This window comes from Aythya ferina, assembly GCF_964211825.1.
Source record: "Aythya ferina genome assembly, chromosome: 4".
NCBI lineage: Eukaryota > Metazoa > Chordata > Aves > Anseriformes > Anatidae > Aythya > Aythya ferina.
This window is the reverse complement of record NC_140300.1, coordinates 32,248,700-32,256,675: the sequence shown is the minus strand read 5'-3', so window position 1 is coordinate 32,256,675 and position 7,976 is coordinate 32,248,700. Positions and strand designations below refer to the sequence as shown.

General features: G+C 50.7%; 1 long non-coding RNA gene across 1 annotated transcript; it reads left to right on the top strand.

The window, feature by feature from the left end:
• Window positions 1–1,644: 1,644 nt before the first annotated feature.
• On the top strand, window positions 1,645–7,066 carry LOC311436487. Its single transcript, XR_014692894.1, has 4 exons — window positions 1,645–2,439; window positions 2,793–2,885; window positions 3,070–4,427; window positions 6,149–7,066. It is a non-coding gene; the product is annotated as an uncharacterized lncRNA (long non-coding RNA).
• The last annotated feature ends 910 nt before the right edge of the window (window positions 7,067–7,976 follow it).

The window sequence follows — 7,976 nt, the reverse complement described above, 5'->3', positions numbered from 1 at the left end:
GGTGGGTGAGGGTTGGGGCAAACTTACCTGTCCTGTAGGTTGTGTACAATTATCCGGCACAGTGCTGGAAAGGAGCGGCCAGGAGTGTGCGGTGGTTGAGGTCGGTCAGTGTCCTGTAGGGCGCTGAGAGCTGTTTGAGGTGAGGGCCTGAGGAGAGAGGAGCTGAGTTGCTGTGCTCGCCTTTGTGTCCAGAGCGGAGGCTGGAGCCGCAGGAGAGGAGCAGGCAGCCGAGCAGCCTCCCCGTCAGCACGGGCAGCCATGGCAGGGCCCAAGTGCCGCTGGGGCCAGTGTTCTGGGGCAAGGCCGTCCCTGCCCCTTTGTGACATGGGGCACCCCCTGCCTGCTGAGCCATGGGCAGGGCATCCCTGGGGGGGGGGCAGCAGGTGCTGCGGAGCCCAGGCCCGGGCTGGGTGGTGGCAAAGGTGCCCTGGTGTTTGGGCAGGGCTGCGGGGCCGTGCCAGCAGGCCGTGGGAGCGTGCTGGGGTCCGGCTGGGGCTGTGCTGCCTGCCCTGCAGGGCTCGGAGAGCTCCCCGCCGAGGGGAAGAGGCCAGGAGCGTGAGGAGGGATGAGGGGGAATGGGGTAAAGTTGCACCAGGGGAGGCTTAGGTTGGATGTTAGGAAGAACTTCCTTACTGAAAGAGTTGTGAGGCATTGGAATGGGCTGCCCAGGGAAGTGGTGGAGTCACCATCCCTGGAGGTCTTTAAAAGACATTTAGATGTAGAGCTTAGGGATATGGCTTAGTGGAGGGCTTGTTAGTGTTAGGTCAGAGGTTGGACTCGGTGATCTTGAGGTCTCTTCCAACCTGGAAATTCTGTGGTTTTGTGATCCAGCTGCAAGGTGGAGCATGATGTCAGAACCACTCCTGCACTGTGAGGAGTTGGTAGGCAGCCTCCTTGGGGAAATGGGCAAACCTAACTTTTCTTAGGAAAACAACACAAATAGGGATCTGGGGGTCGTGGTAGACAGCAAGTTGAATATGAGCCAGCAATGTGCCCTGGCAGCCAGGAGGGCCAATCGTGTCCTGGGGTGCATCAAGCACGGCATCGCTAGTAGGTCAAGGGAGGTGATTGTCCCGCTCTACTCTGCGCTGGTGCGGCCTCACCTCGAGTACTGTGTGCAGTTCTGGGCACCACAGTATAAAAAGGACATGAAACTGTTGGAAAGTGTCCAGAGGAGGGCTACGAAGATGGTGAAAGGCCTGGAGGGGAAGACGTACGAGGAACGGCTGAGGTCACTGGGCCTGTTCAGCCTGGAGAAGAGGAGGCTGAGGGGAGACCTCATCACAGTCTACAACTTCCTCGTAAGGGGGTGTCGAGAGGTAGGAGACCTTTTCTCCATTAACACCAGTGACAGGACCCGCGGGAACGGGGTTAAGCTGAGGCAGGGGAAATTTAGGCTGGACGTCAGGAGGGGGTTCTTCACAGAGAGGGTGGTTGCACACTGGAACAGGCTCCCCAGGGAAGTGGTCACTGCACCGAGCCTGTCTGAATTTAAGAAGAGATTGGACTGTGAACTTAGGCACATGGTCTGAACTTTTGGGTAGACCTGTGCGGTGTCAAGAGTTGGACTTGATGATCCTTAAGGGTCCCTTCCAACTCAGGATATTCTATGATTCTATGTCACAAGCCTGGCCAAAAGCAGTCAGAGGGGCGTATACATAACCAAGCTAACACGATTGTTTATAAAGCTTGCTTGATGGCACTTGGGTGGTGGAACAGGATGCGTTGGGTATGGGCAAGGTGAGAGAGAACTGCGATTGTGAGCAACCAGCTTGGGTGTCTTTATGATACTAAGATTTACTGGTCTTTGGCTTGTTACAGCTCCCTTGTTGTGTCAGATGTTGTTGTAGATGGCTCGTGCTTCCAGGGATTTTTCTACTGCATTCTGCTTCTGATGCAAACACGAAAGATAAGGTGTGTTTGGGGGGGATTCATTTAAAAACAGACCAAAAAATAAAGCACCGAGAAAATGGATATATGCTGCTTTATTAGTCCTAATCCATATGATAGTGTGCGTAGTGTGTGCCAGCAAATCATCTCATTAGAAAAACCACGAAATGACACTTAGAGGGGAAGAGAAGTTGTCAAGCCTTTTAGATGTGGTGTTGCTGGGATCTACTCCCTCCCAATGAGGAGCAAGGGCTGCTTTCCTGCAGGCTGGGAGGTGGAAGGGCTCTGTCTGGTTCTTAGTGACCGGGTGGGATCCGAGCGGTGCCCCTAATGCCTGTACAGGGCTTCGTCTGCCAAGTAATCCTTCCTGAGCCGCTGCTGTGGAACTGCTTGGGGTTAGCTCACCCTGCCTATATTTATAAACAGAACACGTGCAGGTGCTCCGGGGCACTGCGTGATGGATTTCAAGGGGATGGGAGGACTGCTATAACATTAGAAGAAGGCTGAGAAGAAGAAGACTTTAGAAGAAGTGTTGGAGGAAAGATCAATGTGAGTACGTGTCGGCTTTTCCCACTGGCATTGCTATCGAGATAACAATTATCTCCTCCCTTTGATCCTAAATAAGGGCTAGGGGCACGTTTTTGTTACAGCACTGGTGACATCTTTAAAATAATCCAACTGACCGATTTGGTATTCTTTGTCTGGTTGCCCTTAGACTGCTGTGTTCATGGTTTGAGACTGCAAATGATAACCAAGGTGCAAGCTACTGATAAATTACCACAGAAGGGAGTAAAAGGTCTGAGAAATCAAGTGGAAGGAAAATTGCAGTGTTTCTCTTCTACTGCAAAGAGAAGGTCCATCATTTAAGATCAAATTCCTTTTTTTCTTTCCTTTGTATTAAGAGCTTTTGTTTCTGATTGCTCTCAACACAGCTGAGCTGTTCGTTCTGCTACCTGTTCTCCAGAGGCCTTCCTGCTGGGGAAACTCGTTTTATGGTAAGTTGTTACCTCCGAGAAAGGAAATGTTATGTTTGTGTCAGTGTTCATGCTTTTTCTGAGTGTGTATGGATAAGAAGCAAATAAATGTTCCCTTTGCACTCCTTTTCTTCATTATTGTACCTTTCCACTGTTGAATGTTTCAGTACTTCAATGTTGTGGTGTTCCTCTGGGTCTGTCACAGGGCACTGACATGATACGTGAGTCCTCCACAGCACTTCACCAGTGATCTACACTCTGGAGATGGGGAAAAATACACGTGGTAAGAGACCACGTGGTGCTTACGTGCCTGCTTGCTCTCTTGTTTTTGGTCAGAGCTGCTCGGTGGCTGACCTGGGTGCTGCAGACAACCCATGTCCTGCGTGATCTCATGGTGCTGGATGCAACAGGGGTTGCTGCTGAGGCAAAAAGACCTAGCTGTTCAGCTTCTGTGGTGGTTGTACCTTTGCAGCCTGAAGCTTCCAGCCCTGGGAAAGCAATGACATAAAACAGCCATTTGGTTTTCGAACACCTTCTGTAGTTAACCCCTTGGAGGCATTTTAAGCTTCGTGCACTAAGGTTCAGTTGGTTGGATGCCAAGCCAAATCAACAGCTCTGCACACAGTTAATGGCTCGTTCGGTGGATTTGTGTGTGCTCTCTGGCTCAATTCTTCCACCTTGATGTGTGTGTGACTGCAGTGACCTGTTAAAATCCACCGAGTGCGTAGGTGCGCACACTGAGCTGCCTGGTGCTCGCCAGGTGAGATGCAGCCTCTGAGCCGTACCACAGCTGGGTGTCCCATGGGATGCCAGGGGAATCTGGTGCTAGAGGAGCTTCTGAGAAGCTGATCCCTCAGCTACATTTCTGAGGAGTTGATGCAGGAGGCTTGAACAGCATCTGTAAGGGTGGGGGCCTGCAGTGCAGTGTGCTGCTCCCAGTCAGGTCCCACCTGCGTCTGGTCTCCCAGAACACAGGCAAGACCAAGGATTACTTCTTCCCCCAAAGCTGCTGACAGACTTTGTCGTGGGCTCTCCCCAGGCAGTGATTTTGGAAGACTCGCTCTGAAGTGGGTGTAGCCAGCACTAGAGCAACACCAACACTTCTCCCTGGTGCTCGAGGAGGATTCACTGCTGCCTGCCTTCCACGCTGAGGCCAGACAAATCATCACTGTTTGTTAAGTAGCAGCTGAATTCTCTGTACCTGTTGTATGTTTTATTTGAAGAGTCAGCGTCAAGGTCTGTTGGCATGCACACTCATGTTTGCTACGTCACAATTTTCATACAGTTCTAGGAATTTTTTGAAAATTCCTAGGTAAGTGTAAAGAAGACACGTATACGTTTTCCTCTGACTGTCATCTTCATTGCAAACATTTATGCAAACAGGATCTGCTCTGGAAACTGTTCTGAGAGTTTGGGACGATCTCAATTCCCAATCCCTTCGTGTTACTGAAAGAGAAGTTTGTGTATCCGTCACTGCACAGAAGGCCTACGGAAATGCAAACTATTTACCCAACGCTCTGCGACGCTGATAAATAACACTGTACTGCCAAAGAGGTTCCTGGGGTAAGCCTAAAGCCAAGGGACTTGTCACCAGTATTTATAGGGAAGCCTTATGACTTGCTTCAGCAACTGGGATGTGCTTCCTGGTTTGGGGTGTTGTGGGTGTGCCAGGTACAGCTTGAACGGCAGCTGTTTAGGAACTTGGTAAGTTGGGTATTGACTTTGGGGGATGGAAAAAGTTCCTATGAGCTACGTTATCTGCTAATGCTGCTTGTGTGAGCAGTTTTTAAATGATATTCTGTGGAGTATTAGGGCTGTATCTGAACGTGGCACTTTCTTGCTTGTGTTTTCAGCCTGCCAGGTAATCCCGTTGCTGAGTAAAATTGGTCTGGGATGCAGAGTGCAGGTTTTTCCCTTTGTTTTTGACCTCGGGCCTACAGGGGGCCAGCGGAGAAGAGGGCTGTGAACAAATGCCAGCTTGCTCGTACAGCCAGCTCCAGTGCCATCTCAAGCATCTGCTGTAGGGCCGGCCTATTTGACATTCTGGGGTGCAGGTTGTTACCAGCTCCTCCCTGTTTGGTCCAGCAGCACGGGCAGCAGCCAGCGAGGTCTGGCGCAGGTTTAACACTCTGGTGGCTTCTGAACGCATGCTGCATCAGGGGTGCATCAAAACCATAATTTCACTCAGCGTGCGTTTTCCCTCTTGTAACCTGTGGCTGACCCGGCTCCTAAATGCCTTGGTCAGCATCTGAGTGACTTCCAGAGTGCAGGGTGTGTGAAAAGGAGCAGCAGCAGCGTGCAGCACCGAGCGGTGATGCCATCGGCTTGTCCAGAGCTGACAGGGCAGGACAGCCAGACAATAACTGCCCCCTTGGTGACCCGTGCTCTGTGTGGAGGCAGCCTTTCATCTCTCATCCCTGCGCTGCCCAGACAGATAGCTGGAGGTTATGGGCTGCCGTTCCTCCTCAGGAAGTTTTACTGCACAACTGGGCACGGGCAGCTAATATATCGTAGACAGGAATATCTTCCTTCCCCCAGGTTGGGTCTGGGCTGCTTTGCTGTTTGGTAAAAGAGCTGAGACTCAGCATCCCCCAATATTATTGGAGGTCCCACTGCTGCCTAACATGCTGTTACACCTAGCTTGTCCCTTTGCAATTCATGTGAGGTTTTACAGTCACTTGTTCCCAAGCTGCACCGTGAGGTTATGGCGGTAGATAAGCAGGTCAAGTGAAATGCAAAAAGGAGTGGCAGGTGGTGTTTTTCTTGGCTTCTTACAACCTTACACCTGTGACAACTTTGAAGCCTGAAATTGACCACTTATGCGAAACAGACTTCAAAAACTGGGGTTAGTTTGTTCTGTGTTTCTTACAGTGACTTAGGATGCAACATAACCAGGTCCTAACCTCCTCTAGCCACAGAGTAGTCCAAGTATATGCGAAGGAGCAACATCTCCCGTTGCTGTGGGTATCACCAGGAGAGGAGAAAAGGGATGGCAACCTGGTGGTGCCCTCAGGCTGCGTGCTGTGCTGAGCAGAGCTGCTGCTGGAGGTCAGCACTTTGCTCTCTCCAAGGCTTGTGGTGGTTAAATTTGGGCAACTTGCAGACACGAAGCTGAGTTGCTTTCATGTGAGAAAAGCCGTCTCTGTTACAGAAATGGCATTGAGGTCTGCAGCTGGCAATGAACTGCAGTTTAATTCACTGTACAAGGAGTACTGTTTATGCCGTTCATCCTCTAGCCTAATATTGCATGTGATCTTAATTGTAATGTGCTTTTTAATCTGTAGGCAAGCTTCCTGTCTCCTGATGGCAGCAGTCTGAACCCTTGCTTCAGGGGAGGGAATGTCTTGGCTGGTAATTACTCTGGAGACAGTCTCGAGCTGTTGCTTTTGTGCCTTTCACGGAGACGAAGAGTGATTTCCCTCTATGCATGTTCCATAAATACCCCAACAGCCCCAGCCGAGCTCAGTTCCCCCGTGATCTGCTCCGTTACCCTTGCTCTTGTTCCCACTGCCCTCCAGGCCCCTGGTGCCCCTCTGGAGTTGAGCCCTGCTCATCCTGCATGCTCCCTGTCTCCAGAAGAGCATGCTCCTTTCAGTGCCACATGGAAGCACAGTGTGCCAACACGGCAAGGTAAGAACAAGCTGCTGATGAAACCTGCTGGACTCGGAGACACCTGGAATCAGACCCCACAGCAGCCATAGGTGAAGGCACCAGTCCCGTTGCTTAGTCCAGGCTGTGTTTTCTGAACTGACTTAACCCTGCTGATTATTCTCCGGCGCTGGATGTAGCCTTGTTGCATTTCTTGTGCCTGTAGGCTGTTTGCCTCTCTGTTCTCCCTGCTCCGAAACCTGAGAGATCGCTTGCAAGTATTTTTCCATGAATAAATTGTAGGTTTGGGGAAAAAAAAAAAAAAAAAAAAGGTGAAATGTAGTTGCTGTTGGTTTTCATTCTGCCTCTGCGAAAAGGGAAATGGGAGCAAAACACATTTTTCAGGTCACATACATGTGGCCATTGTTTGCCGGCAGTGCCCGGCAGCCCCTGTAATGATCAGCCTGGATTCTCTGGCTTGCCAGTGCTCCTCGGGGGGCTTGGGCTCCCTTGCCAGGCTGAAACCAATTAGGTGTACGTGTGGTATGTAAACAGTCTGGTACTGATATTTTTCTGTAAACTGGAACTAAAATAAATGCTCGAATATTGACATGCTTCAGAAGAAGAAATTTTCACTTCTTTAAACTTACTCCACACTTATTGGTCTGGAAGCTGTTAGCAATGTATCTTCTGTGATTTAAAATCCTGTAAAACTCTGTGTATCTGATGAGATTTTTCTCCTTATAAACACGGTGCAAAAGGGGAGCGTTTGCTTGCTGAAGGTCAGTTGGTTTACAAAGGTTACCCTGCTTGTCGGGGATTCTTCTTGCACATATGCACTTGTGCTGGGCCAGATGTGGGTGGCCCGCTCTGATGAAATGGCTGAGCAGGCTGCTCAGTAAACAGCTTGAGTGCTGTCTCAAAGCATCTTGAAAATAAGTCACGTAACGTTTCCTCCTGAGTACAGCCCAGTCTTTGCAAGTTCTGCTTCAGTTGTCTGCCTGCACTTAGCATGCTGAAGCGTCACTGGGGAGAAAAACCCACCTTGCTTCAGCAACACTGCGAGTGTCAGGGGTTTTAATCCCTCCTGGCGAACTTTTCCCTTCACCTTGTGTTTCCACAGCCCACCCTCGCTTGAAATGGGCAGCATGAGCCAGGTTACCGGGATATTAGCGCAGGGCTGCCCCCGCAGCAGCCTTAGAGGACTTGTTCGTCCCTGTAATTTTCCTTTCAGCATTCCCCGCGCTCCCACAGAAGGCTGTGAGCAGCTGGCAGCTGTCTCTTCAGGCACAGCAAGGCATTGCTGTTTGCACACCCTGGGTGATTGACGCGATGATCGTTTCATGGTTTCGGGATATGCCCAAATGCAGGTAACTTAGCACGTTTTTTAGCGAGGGAGGTGAGTCCCAAGATGGTTCTTGGTGCGCCTGCTGCGAACACCTGGAGTTCCTGCTGCGTGCAGCGGGCTTGTCCCTCCCTGTTTAGAGACCTGCGGGCAGGGCTCGCATGCACCCTGCGTGATTC